General features: G+C 49.3%; 1 protein-coding gene across 3 annotated transcripts in view; it reads left to right on the top strand.

Annotated features, from left to right (window-relative positions):
* Positions 1 to 14,283, top strand: part of LOC144177798 (uncharacterized) — a 126,964-nt gene that overhangs the window by 54,197 nt on the left and 58,484 nt on the right. The gene's annotated exons all lie outside the window — the stretch shown is intronic.

Raw genomic sequence — 14,283 nt, 5'->3', positions numbered from 1 at the left:
GGTATTTTGAGTCCTTCCTCTACTCGAGCTTGCAGTGGAGGAGATCCTTGAAATTGATTTGCGCGTACGTTAGCATTGCGGAATCCTCCGCTCAGCAGACTGGAGGGAGCAAATGGAGTGGAGGAGGCACTAAGAATACAACCCTGAGTAGAACTGGTATCGCGTGTTTCACATCATTGAGAGGTTGCCCTTATATATCCCATACACTTGTCGCTCCACGCTGGCGAAATGTAAGGTAGTTAAAACTCGCCTCGTTTAGATCTATTCCACAGCAACGGTATTTAAGGGATTTTGAATGAGAGGTGTAGGCCATTTGTACCAACTCTTGCCGCACATTTTCTTTTTTTTAACGTACTTCGAATTGTGTTTTCACTTAACTCTTTGAGCCTCACGATTGTTCGCTACGTCACGTGACTAGTGTACTGCTCATAACTGCTGAGCCCCGTGGAAAGTCCATCGCAACGCTTCCGCAAATTGAAAGTCACGGCACGCTTAAAAACTGAGATTCCAATACTTTGTGTTGTTTAGTTGGCTGGTTGGTTTCAGCGTGCAAAACGCCCATCGAATTGCCCAAAGTGCAGCTAGAGAAAGTAGGGGTGTCCTCTTCACCACCACGAGTCGCATGTAGGTTATACAAAAGCCCATACCTGGGATACGCGCACGAATGGCTGTTTAACTGCATAAACGCCGCCGCGTTAATTAAATAGGCATATTGCCGGAGTGCCAGCGCGACCGTGGATAGCCGGCCGTCCATCCGTACGTGTGTCTGTAAGAGCCCTTCCACTTCCATGGCTTCACCGCAGTACGCAGTACGCAATACGTAGTATGCATTAGGCGGCCCCGGTCCAGCTAGAAATATTCTCATTGTTAATACCTCAGCTAAGAAGTCATATGCATACAAAGTTTGTCTAATTATCACGATGTAGGCTGTAAGTTATTATTTTTTTTTCTGTGGGGGCGGGGGGGGGGGGGGGAGGGGGAGGGGGGGTGGTGCGGTCGCATACCTATACCCATCACCCTAAAATAGTATTGGTAACGCACAGTCATCAGACCAAACCAGGGCACAGTGTCCCAGAGCTTCCTAGGGCGTACTCGGGTTATATTTAGGAAGTTTATTAGTGAAGACGTAGTTGTTAAATATAAAGCCCATTTCTTAAATTAAGAGGAAGATGGTGAAAACGTGACGCATTCAATCTGCTTTGACCTTATCGGAATGGCGTAATCTGATAAGCATCGGCTTCATAGAGTGATGGACCCAGATATGATCCCGCCCACGGAAAGCGTTTTTTTTTTTTTTTTCCCTTGAAGCACTTGAATGTACTTTGCAGAATCTCATTGTGCAAGTTGGCTCTCCTGCAGTGCGTTTTGGGCGTAATGATTTGAATTTTGGACTTCGGACTTTTGAGACATTGGCTTTCGAGTAGAAAAAAGCTTCGCGTTTTAATCACCTTTCACTTCGCCCACGACTCTTCATCGTCGTCAGATAAAGTTGGCTTTCCGGCAGTGAATTTTGGTGTGCACGGTCTCCATCGGAGATACAACGAAAGCTTCGCTTTAATACATTAAATGTTGCCGCAATAAAAGAGGCGTTTCTCGGTTGAAGGAGCTTCTTCAATAGGCAAAGCAGCGCGGTAGAAGAGCAAGAAAGAAGAGGCCTGCACATATAAGCAGGCCGACCCGCTCGCATTTTAAACAGAGAGATCCTCTTGGCGGCGGCACTAACTAGCGGCAATATGAATGGTTGATCTTCATGCTGTTGCATACCAATTACGGCCGCTTAAGAGCAGGGATACCCCCTTTTCTTATCAAGCGATATTTGCAATATTATCAGTACGCCGTTCCCTTGCAACGCGAGTATATTGGCAGCACCTTGCAGTATGAGCAACTTAGGAAGCATCTCATTAAGTGATCGAGTAATCCTCCGTGAATGCTGATAGCACGTCATTAGACGGAAGACACAATTTTTTGGCTCTCTTTTATACCGCAACTTTAATTTAAAATGCGTCCGCTTTGCTGCGATCGTCTGCATCATAGTCCGCATAGCGAATGCTTCACACTGTTTACACTGTGTGAGTAACCAGTATTAAAGACCCGAACAAAGCCAACCGGCCGTTTTCGTTGTGTGGTACAAATGCCACCTGCGCAGCTGGTGCGATCACGGGATATTAGTTCGCCTTTTTTTTTTCCATTTACTAAGGTACGTAAAGTTTCTCCGGTGTGTCCGAATCCGTTTCTTTTGACCTAATTACTTGGGAATAGACTTCTACAACAGTTGTGTACGAAGAACAAAGAGTTCGTATGCGAACCAGTTTCAAGATTTGTAACGTTCGGGCTTATTCCCTGTTATAAAAACAAAAAAAAGTTATGAGATGCTCGTACTAGATAAGATCTAATTGGCCTGCAAAGCTGTCGCTAATGTGATTCTGTGGGGAAGCGTTCATGAGTTTGCTGTTTTTATTGTAGAGCAGCTTGCGCAAAGGATTTTATCTACATTGACTATACAGACATGGAAGTTTCTGGCCCAGGTCGCAATTACAGCTTCGCCACGTCTATAAAAACATAAATGTCCGATCACAACTAAAATAAACTTCCTCGAAACTGCTAGGATGCTGTTCTTCGGCGATCACGCATGTCTGCCGTATAGCGTGTATTCACTGGCGAGGCACGCACGCATGCAGGCTACCATGTGAGTGCACCGTCACTGGTTACGTCGGGCTCCGCGGGATGGCGGTACTTGTCCGTTGGACGTTCTAGAGATAGATAGATAGATAGAACTTTATTCGAGCCCTTGAGGTCACCGTTGAGGCGGCCTCCGACGGGGTGGTCCCTTATTCACAGGGCCCATAAACGGCCAACACCTCCAGGCCCCGGGCCACTAGGGCCGCGTGGGTCGTTGCGGTGGGGCTGGACCGTAGGATCTCCCATCGCTCTTTGGGGGAAGGGGGTGGGGGGGTGGTGGTTGGGAATGGGATTTGTGGGATGGGGGCTTTGAGTGACGTACACTCTGCGATGACGTGTCGCAAGGTGCCTTTTTCTTGGCGACAGAAGGGGCATGTATCTTCATATTGTTGTGGGAACATGGTGTGTGGTAATTTTGGGTGGGCCAGCGACTCCGCTTGAATTCTTCTTAATATTGTCTGTTCTTTCCGTGTAAGTGTACAATGGGGTGCCGGCAGTGTGCGCCTGTCCCTACTTCACCGGACGCAAAGTAGTGCCTCGACTCCAATGTGAGTGCAATTAGTAACACCTCTGTTGACACCACCGTTAAGAATCGGGTTGAAACGGAGCAGACGACACACGCCGGAGTTATTATTATTATTATTCGGCGTGCGGGCGCAGTGGTACAAGCCGCGCCGTGTCCGTGTCGCAGCGGCCATGTTCTTGGCCGTTTCCAGTGTTTCCAAGCGAAGAAATTGACTGCTAAACTCTTTAATGAATACAACCTATAGCCATTTACGGCGCGAGTGGTTCGCAGATGTTTTAAAGACGTAAATTTGACCATTTATTTCAAGCTGTTCGTCGTAGATAACGTATCCCATATTCATACCGCGAAGTCCTATGGCTTCTAGTTGTTCTTCAAAGCTTTCTGACCACCCCTCGCCGCGCTCCAATTATTTGGAGCAGACTGATGGCACAGCGAGTAAACGGAGATAAATAGAGCTTAGATGGCACGAACACGAGAATGCGGATGTGGCGATAATTTTATCTTTCGCAAAGCTCTTATGAAAGCGCGTATGTACCATCGCTGGCCGCGTTCCGCTCGCCGGAATGTGTTTTCTCCGTAACGAGAACGAGCCTATCTAGCCGGTAAATAAAGAATGCAATTAGGGGGGCGGTCTTTAAAGCAATCCCAGCAGGGGACAGAATTCTCAAATGATTCTCTTTCTAGCTGGTAGATAGAGAATACAATTAAGGGGCCTTTAAAGCAATCGCGGCAGGTGACAGAATTCTCAGACGTAATTGAGCTGTCACGTTTTGGAGCGAATTTCACAACATGGATCAGAACTCAAGGATTTTTTTTCAATTCGGCTGCCACACCTCGGCAAGCATTCTTCGGTTAATACGGTTTCGCCGTGATTGTTTGGAGATATGTGTCTCTTTCTTTTAATTTTTTTCGGATCTGTCCTCCATTTAATTGGGCAGGAATGAATGAGTGAACACGTTGGGGTTCCGTCCGTGTTATTATAAGAAAAATCTAATTAAACGGTGAAATAAATGGGACACGTCAGTGTTTGCGCTCTGGCGTTGTTTGATTGCGACAGCGAAGGTCGGCGCGCAGGGAGCGATGCGTCGATCATCCTTGTCCGGCTTCGTACGGCGGGCGTGGTGCCTTATTACCCGCACATACCGAGTATGCCGTCGAATGATAACTACGCTTTCAGGCTAATTTGCTTTTGGCATGCGGGTAGAGGTTACACGGCGAAAGCACAATGTGCGGCTCGCTTTCCGTCGCTGTATAATTAAACTTTGCCCTAACTTTCATTCGCTTCCCCTTCTCTTCTAATCTGTAAATTACTTTCCCTGCTGTGCTGCGAATCATCTTCGCTTTGGATCAGTCTTTTTTAGTTAAATGAGGTGCAAACGTAACTTAGAAGCGAAATAAAATAAAATGAATCCTCGAGGCACTTAAGTTTGCTACAGGCTTTGAAAGCAACATTTACGCGATGTTAAGCGTTGGATATGTGGACCCCAGTACCGGTCTCTTCTTGGTTTTCTGCGTGCAACTGGTGCAATGTTGTACCTATAAACCTCCCTGTTATGCCGTAGAGCAATCTATCGCATTAAAAAAATACATTGTGTCTGGGTCTCTTTTTTCGCTGTGCGAATTTAAAGCGCAAAAATTTAGACAGGGGCCGAACGGGACAAAGACAAGCGCTGACAAGACAAAGACAAGATTTGTCCCCTGTCTGAATTCGCTTTAAATTCGTACAATGTATTGATTGATTGTAGGGTTTAACGCGCCAACGCAACGCAGGCGATGAGGCGCGCCGTAGTGGAGGGCTCCGGATTAATTTTGACCACCTGGGGATCGTTAACGTGCGCCGAAATCTCGTACAATGTATTACCAACTAGCTCGAACTCACACGTTGTTAGGCTATCTTTCTTCGCTTTCGCTGCTTCTTTTTGCTACTAATTTCCTCGGCAGTCAGACTGCAGCGACGCTTGCCGCCACAGGTTCCACTTCCACATAATCTGAGTTATCCTTGGCTTGACAGCCCCTGTTCTACTCACGCGCCGTCACGATCATCTACCATGCCCTGGGACTTCAGCGCAGGGTTTGCTTAGTGCATGTCGCGATGACGTCATATCGCACGGCAGATTAACGTGATGTCGCGGGAGTAGGATAGGTGTACTTGACCCAAGAAGAACTCTGATTAAGGGGAAGCCGTGGGGATAAATGTCACCAATCTCCTTCTCAGCGCTTCTCAACACGATATAGCAGTAAGGAAGTATTTGATAAGTGTCGCCTGGGGAAGCCGTAAGGCTTTTGCGTCCAATGCGCGCAAGCACACCCAGTTCCTCCAAGAAATTTTCCTACCACTCCGGCCCGTTCCGCAAGCTGTTCGCATCGTAGAATTGAACTAGTGCATTCGTAATAGGTAACTCTAACGCGTGGATAACTATTAGACCCGCTGTCACCTAACAAACACACGCTGATACACGCTCGGTGACAGCTTCCTTTTCTACTCACTGTGTGGCTGCTCAAACGCGCAGACACTGCCCATGCGTGACATTTAGGGTTGCTTAAAAACATCAAATTGCCTAAATCATGCTGACGTTATACGTATGACGTCACAGCTAAGCGATGCTTCGCGGCGTTCAACTTTTCCCACCTTAGGCTGTGTTCAGACTACCGACGCAAATGCCATATCGTGATCTATGGACATAAAAAAAAAAAAAAAAACGGCATGTCATGCAGTTCGGTTGGCTGAGACGTGAAATGACGTCATTCTTTAAAGTCATTACGACAGTTGCGGCAACAGTCTCAACCCGGTCTTACCCTTCACTAAGTGGGTGTACTGCGCTGTCCTTATTACTACTTGGCCAGGCGTCCTACATAAACTCGCTCCTGACGTTTTGCTGTTATCTTCTAAGAGAAAGCTAATTGTCCTAGCGCAGTTTCTATAGGGGCTCTCAGAGCCAGCACCATTCACGCGAATGGCCTTGAAGTACGGCATAAACATTATCCTATCTCTATGCATACCACACTGGCTAAAAGCACTAATACCTCAATATCTGGTTGTTTATCGCCAACAGGTGCCGAACAATACCTAGCCGCCACGATAGTGGTATCTTTGTCCGTGAAAAGAAGCCGCTAGAAGGAAGACAAAAGGAAGATTACGACGAGCTCGAGACAATGAATAAAGCATATTAGTGCAGCGTGGCCGAAGCGAGTCCTGACAGCTCCTGCTAGAAGCAGAAAACAGATCAATGCAGTTACGTGCGAGTGCCAGGAACAGGTGTTCCGAACCGCGCTTTCAGCTTATGGCGCGCACTCAACGAGAAAATGAAAAGGTTCACGAGCGTAAAAATCGCATCTGCAACAATTGGGGGAGCGGCGCTTGCCTTTTGGCCCGCCTTGAACGCAGTATATATGCACGCTACGTGTACAACAAAATCGATACAAAGAAGGAGGAGAAGCGTCCGGATGAAATGTGCGAAATATTGTGGCCGATATTAGACGCCGATCGATCTTACGCGGGCGGCCGGTCGGTGGGCAGGGCCGCCTTTAAAATGTACGGGAGAGCGCGCGGAATGGGTTGCGTAATTTCTCGGCTAGCCGCGGAAAGCAATAAAATAAGGCCGCGCCGCCGCGTTTAAAATTGTATTTGTATCCATGTATATATTGAATGCGATATAGGAAAACGGATGAAGGTGGCGGCGGGGGGAGTCCAACAAAGAGTGCGGTGAAAACGAAGCCCCGCGCACAAAAAAACGCGCGCCCAAGGAAATTGCGGGAGCGGGCGCGAGAAAGGGGGTCACGACGACAACGCCGGGAGAAGCCGAAGAGTGGGATGTAACGGTGGCCTAAAGGGAGCGGAGGAGAGGGAGTGTGGCGGGCAGCAGGCGTGGGAGGAGGGGGAGCGAGGAGGAGGCGAGAGGTTATAGCGTGGCCGTGGAGCCAATCTCTAACCGAAATAACGCAGCCGCGGAGCGACCGTTCTTTTGCTGTTCCCCGACGCCGGAGCACTCCTCGGCGCTACGGCGGCAGTTCCACACGGATGACCTCCCGCTGGTTCCAATCATAACTCCTCTTGGCGCCCGCGTCCCCCCTCCCCCCTGCGAGGTGGGCGCGGGGAGGAGGGTGGAAGCGATTCGAGGATGCAATTCCTCTTTTATATCTCCTCCCGGCGGCGGCGCGACGGTGCCTCGCCGTCGCCAGACGCAATATAGGAGAGGCCTCCCCCGCTTCCTTTCCTCCCCCCGCGACGACCCCCTCTTCGAATGAAGTCGAGAAAATGAGCTGGGGGAAATAAAACCTTCCGCCGCCTCCCCCGAATGAAGAAGCCCGAAGGCGGCGGATGAGGAGGGAGGGACACGGCCCCCTTTGCTCGTCGAGGAGCAGCAGCAGCAGCAGCGGCGGCAGCTCGCATTCGATCGGGCATTTTAATTTAGGAACGGAGCCGCCTCTCCTCTGTTTGTTGCCGGTCGGCGCGCAGCCAGGCTTGCGGCTGCGGCGACGGCGGGTGGTCCATTGTTGCGCCGCCGCGCGGTCCGGAATTGCGTCGCCGCCGGCGCGTGCGTTTTCCTCATCGGGCGCGCTTCGATATCAGCCCCCCTTCCATCCCCCCTGACAGGCTGCCCGCCCGCGGTACGCGGTAGCGGGTGCGGAACGCGCTGCACAGCCATCCCGCTACGGGCGCTCATCGGACTCGAAGAGATGAATCCGGCGTCCAATCAGCCGAGCCAAGGAGGAAGGCTGCTTCCTCCTCCCCATCATCTTCCCTCAATCCACCTTCCGGCATCCCTTGTCGGCGCCCCGTCACAGCCTCCTCCTCCCCGGCCTCCGCCGTCACCGCTGCGGGCGCTGGCGACGGCTCTTGATGCCGCGGAGTGTTCAGCCCTTATTGTTGATGGAGTGGCCCTAATATTGGTCCGCTCCTGACATTGAAAAGCCACCGTAGCGGACGGAAACAAAAATGGAGATTCGGCCCTTCGACAACTGCGCGTGATGCGGCGGGCCAATATTGCTTGCGACGGCTCGTCCTTATTGTTTCGTCCGGTGACTGGTTTGATAAGCGCGGATGTTGCTACGCCTTGTCTGCGGGGCGTGTAATTAAAGGGAACACAAGCGGTGACGGCAGCGCGCGGTGCCGCATTCGCAGGAAATTGGTATGGTAATGAGGGACGGAGTTGCACCTGATGACGGAATCGTTTCTTGCACCTGCTCTGGATAATGGTTGTTTTCTCGTGAAAACGGGCTCCGAAAAGTTCTGTATCAAAGCGCTCAGGGGAGATACACCTGTGAAAAACTAAAATCCCTTCCGCCCTTTGTCATGAACTGAATTCTGCGCTTAGGACATTTCTATGCATGAAACCGCCAGGGAAGTAGTGCGTCACTCGTTTAGGATAACAATCGGTCATCGCATGGTGCCCGTTGGCCGGTTTTGCTTTCAATAACAGTTTCCGTTGTTTGGGAAACCTTCCTTCCACTCAATGGACAAAAATTTTCTTCTGCCGTGCACACTAGAAACACTGATGGCAGGTGAGAAATACGAGCAACTTAACGTGGACCTGATGGTGCTGTCAGAGAACCAAGCGAAATTTCCTGCTTTCAACCGCGGTATATCGCTTCGGCAATTGACGCGTTTTGTGTTTTCAGAATTGCTGTACAACAAATTTGACTGATTGTGGTGTTTAACGGGCCGGAGCTACGCCTGGGCTATGAGGCCCGCCGTAGTGGAGGGCTCCGGATGGCTCCGGACCACATGGGGATCTTTAACGCGCACCGAAATATCGGCAAACGGGCGTTTCCGCTTTTCGTCTCCATCAGAAAAGCAGCCACCATGGCCGGGATCGAACCCACGTCCTTGGGCTCATCAGCACAACGCCTTATCCGCTAAGCCACCGCGGCCGGTCTGTAGAACAAATTTAACTGAGCCAAATAATATCCACTGCGCGTGATCTTACCTAAAGGTGTTGGGCCATCCCTACAAAACATTCTGCCCAAATTCAGAGAATTATCTACTAATGCGTAGCATTCTTATGCCTCTTGTCTTGAGTGCGAGTTTTTTCCAGCCAATATTTTGGGTTTTTCTAAATCCTGTTCGACTAATTATCTCCATTTACGCTATTATAACGACTAGAAGTGAAACTTTCGCGAAATCTGCATTATTGTGGAAATGCAGGCCGTTACACGGTTCACCATTTTGCGTAATTATTTTATATTTTTATTATTTTTAAGTGTTAAAAAATTTCGTTCGACCGATCATCTCCATTTACGCTATTATAGCGATTACAGGTAAAACTTTTGTGAAATCTGCATAATTGTGGAAGTGCCATGCGTCATACGTTATGCCATTTCCCCTAATTTTTTAATATTTTTCTTATTTTTTTTAACTTCTCCAAAGTTTGATTCGACCAATTATCTCCATTTACGCTATTCTAACGATTACAGGTGGAACTTTCGCGATATTTGCATTTTTTGGGGAATGCAGGGTGTTGCGCGGTCCTGGCTTTGGGGGTTTTCGGCAAAGAATGCACGCATTAATACACTTGCCTTTAGAACCCAAATACCTCGGAGATGACCATATTGACGCCCAAATTACACAATTCGGAGTATGTCGTCATCAGTCGCCCTTACGGCGGCGTTACTACAAGAAACAGCCTGGCGTGCTAAAAAAATCGAGTACGCAATAGAGTCTAATCAAGCCACAAATGGACGCAGCAGATCTGATTGGACGGGAGGCACGTCAGAAAAAAAAAAAAAAAAGAAAGAAACAGGATTGGGATTGCGTCGCTCTTGGGAATCAATCAGCGGATTGAGCTGGCGGGGCAGCAGAAGAAGAAATGGGCGCCGGGCGGGAACAATCAGCAAATACGCCCATCACGCCGCTATACAGGGGAGGGGGGGGGGGGGAGGGGGGGCAGTCTGACGACGAAGAGGGTCGAGGTGCGGGGCCTTCTTAATCCGGACAAATGAAACTCGGATTAACCAATCCCGGTCGAGCATGGCGACGCCGGGAGTGATGGAGGACGGGCTCGAAACGTCACACGTTCGCGCCTCATTCCGTCCCGATGGCGGAATTTTTAGAATTCCAGACTACTACTATCGCAGGAGAAGCCAATATGCATTCGGCAGTTTGTGGCGCTCTTATATCTTGTCTGCGACACTTGCATTACGATTGGTGTGAGAAGCCCATATAAGCACCGAGACAGGGTAAGGCTGCTACTGGCCACTTATGAGTTTTCACTCAAATTCCCGAACTGTCAATGCATTGCTTCCCGTAAGGATAAACAATACAGTTTCTTCCTTATATGCGTTTCTACGCTAACGGACGCGTGCGTCTGTTTATGCGTCTTGTCGTGTGCATTTGGGTGAACATGCTTCTCTGTGCGTGTGTTATAAATGGGGCCTTCTGATCGGCCCCATATCATCCCCAGTAGTTCCGTTGTCTCGATGGTACTTGCTCATCATGACAGCTTGGTAAGAATGCTTACCGGCATCTTTCGAGGTCATGTTTTCTTTAATTAACTAACGGGAATAACGTTACAGAAACCGCTGCCACCTCTTGGCCAAAGGACAGAGTCATCCGTGGAGATTTGTGTTGTAAATTGCGCCAGCCCCAACGCTGCATAGTTATGTTGTGGTTCGTGGTCTATATGAGCAAAGTGTCTTTGAAAACGGAGCGTGCTACTCCCTTGCTCTGTGTTTATATATATATATATATATATATATATATATATATATATATATATATATATATATATATATATATATATATATATATATATATATATATATATATATATATATATATATATATGATATATTGTAGGTATGCGCCATTATGTCAGCATAAATGGAATTGCGGCTGCCTTCTTTCGCTTCTCCCGCGCCGCTGCTCACGCGTGACGAGCGCGCTGAGAGCGAACGCCAAAGCAGCCGCGTTCAAAGATTTATATAGAGCATGCCGGTTCCCCCCCTCCCTCCCGAACCTGTCAACCGTGAGTGCGCTATGCTTGCTACGCAGTTGCCGATTCCGGCCCGGTGGGCATACGGAGCAGCGTGCGACGACGTAGGCGACGAAAGTGGCACTCAAATGAACTAAAAAGACACTGGCAAAGAAAAAAAAAAGGCACATTGGCGCGGAAAAGAAAGTTAGCCACGGGAAGTGCGGAAGGCCAGCAGTCGGTGTAAACGTTGCTGTAAGAGTTGAAGCAGGACATAGCGCCATACCTGGCCGCTGTCGGTAACTCTTACGAAAGAACAACAAAAAAGCAGCACACGATGTGTGCCTACCCGCGATTGATGGACGAATTGAAATGTGTTATGGGCAGTTTCACGGTAAACACAGGTTGCCGTAAAAGGGTAGGCTATGCAGTGGAATTACCGGTGCGTGCCGATGAGTGCGTCAAGCACGTGTCTGCGTGCCTGCGTATGCGTGCGTGCGTGCGTGCGTGCGTGAGTGCGTGCGTGCGTGAGTGCGTGCGTGCGTGCGTGCGTGCGTGCGTGTGTGTGTGCAAGAATGGCGCGAATCACTGCTCATCCACATCCAACACAGGAAGCCTGGGCATTAGTGGCTGACATCTTTGGTTTCATTGTGCTTCTCGCTCTTTCAGTCTGTATCCCTCTGTGTGAGGGCGCCTCTAATTGAAGAGGGCTACCAGGAAGCAAATAAAAGAACATACAAGAGAGGGAAGACTCATCGAAGTTGTCATCCTTTGGATGTCCTCGGCGAATTTTATTGCACGCACGGGGATGGTTTCTTGTTGGTCGTTTGCCGTAGCTGCCTCCGCCCGCCAAGGTGCCAGTCCCGTGCACGAGCAAGAGGAGAAGTGAGAACGATGGGATAGGAGAGACGGACGGACAAACGGACGGACGGACGGACGGACGACAGAGAGAGAGAGAGAGAGAGAGAGAGAGAGAGAGAGAGAGAGAGAGAGAGAGAGAGAGAGAGAGAGAGAGGGGGAGGGAGGGAGGGAGGGAGGGAGGGAGGGAGGGAGGGATCAACGCTACAGACGCTCAAACTCCACCGTTATTCTATAAGCAGGGAGCGGAGGTAGAAAGGATGCAGTATCTAGAGAACTGCCTCATTCGATGGAATGGAAGAGCACGCCGCTGGCTTCTGCAGCCTGGCCCAAGAAACAAAAAAGGATTGAGTTCATTGACCTTTCTTTTTGTAGGGATTAAGGGATCGACGTTCTCTCCGAACCTTCGGGGCTTCAAGTGTGGAAATGTCCAGCAGTTCTGAAGCCACTAAGAAGCCCCAATAGCGAAACGGAACACATCATGCACTGGAAGCGGGTGCTGAGGGATTTTGTATCGCTGCTCATAAGCAGCTTCCAACTAAAGTTAAGGAGCATCCCCCCGCGCAGTCAAATCCCAGTCGTTCACATGGAATATGTCGTTGAGGCTTAAAGCGAATGAAGTGGAGGCGTGGTGTCACTACGATGTCACCATTCGTCTGGTAGTGTTCAACCCGCAAGGTCACCATAAGGGACGTGAACTTCCTAGTCGACACCAAGTGACGCGTCTCGCACGTTCCTTATGACTCGGCTGCCCTCGGGGCACATTCAGCTCCAGACGAAGGGTGAGGCGTTCACAGGTGATGCATTATGGGCTGACAAATGTAAATTTTGCTGGCTCAGAACTTCTCAGTTTCTTTCCATCCATCTTATTTTAACTCAAAAGCATTGATGTAACCGTAATCACCCGCCGCGGTAGCTAAGGGGTTACGCTGCTGAGCACGAGGACGCGTGTTCGATTCCCGGCCGCGGAGGACGCTTTTCTGATGGAGGCGAAAAAACAAGAACGCCAGTATGTTCAAGATTTCGTTGCACGTTTAAGATCCGCAGGTGGTCAAAATTAATCCGGAGGCCTCCACTACGGCGAGCCTCATCGTCTGCATTGCGTCGGCGCATTAAACCCCACAATCAATCAATCAATATAAGACCGTAATCATGTGACTTTGTCAGCCGCATTTCAAAAGCTCTTTTGTCCTTTCAACATGAAAACAGTGGCGACAGATAAAACTTCGGTCGATTTTTAACTAGAGGTAACGTAATGACCCTTCAAAGAGCTTGTGGATGGCTGCTCCGCTTGTGGGAGGTAAGTCAACGACTATAACAGCATTTTCCCAAACGACGTCACATCTGCAGCCACTTCTTGTGTACTCTGACATAGTTCGCGGTGAAGACGTGACAGGGCACGTGACGCATTTTCTTCGTTGCATCGAATGTTGCGAACTTTCTTTTTTTCTAGAATATTGATCTGCTGTTAGAAATCAGCGTTCTGGAACAAGCATGAAGGGCGGACTTGAGATGTTGTATCCACTCCTTGGGAACCAGTACTGATAAGAAAGAGCGCGAAATCCGGCTCGAGAACGATTATACCTAGCACGCACACCCGCCGCCTCAATAAACCTGTATTATTGAGACTTAGGGCTCGGCTGCGGTTGCCAGAAAATCCTGGGCGTAATCTTCATTCGTTTTGTATGCCAGGCGAGGCCGCCACTTCGGAGATTTTCACATCTTATCGCAGAAGAAAGCGCCGCTATAATTTATCAAGTCCATTTAAACAGTAACAACAACCCTTATTAAAAAACAAATAAAGCTTTAAGTAACCCATATGGAAGGCTTACGTATCAAAGTAAAAAAAAGAAAGACACGGGGATTACGAAAACAAATAAACGGCTCGGTACAAGGGCGAGCGCACGCGTGATTCATGCCTATTGGTTGTTCTAAACCGCTGCTGCGCCCGCGAAAAGTTAACCCCGCTCAGCAACTCCTGCTTGCACTTTTCTCTTCTCTTTAACGCCCACATTTCTGTTTTCCCCTTCGCTTATTCTTCTCACTTCTCTACAGGGCATGATTCTCTTTTAGCGCCCACTTCGGCGTATGAAAGCCCCGCACTTCCTTTGTCGGTTTTTTTTTTTTTTTCCCCCGCTTTATTACGAGCTTTAGTTTATTTTCCCGCCATCCTCTCGCTCCGTTCGACCCCGTCACGGCCCATTCCCAAACCTGCAGGCGCAACACCTCGAGGTGCGCGCGTTTTTTTTGCCGCCGCCCAAAAAGCGCGCTTGCGCACTCGGCGTCTCCCGAAAGCAGCGAACCGGCCAC

This window comes from Haemaphysalis longicornis, unplaced genomic scaffold, assembly GCF_048455015.1.
Source record: "Haemaphysalis longicornis isolate Haplotype H1 unplaced genomic scaffold, Haemaphysalis longicornis Haplotype H1 scaffold_31, whole genome shotgun sequence".
In the NCBI taxonomy this organism is placed as follows: Eukaryota; Metazoa; Arthropoda; class Arachnida; order Ixodida; family Ixodidae; genus Haemaphysalis; species Haemaphysalis longicornis.
Note: the sequence above shows the minus strand (reverse complement) of the source record. Positions and strands in the feature narration are given on the sequence as shown.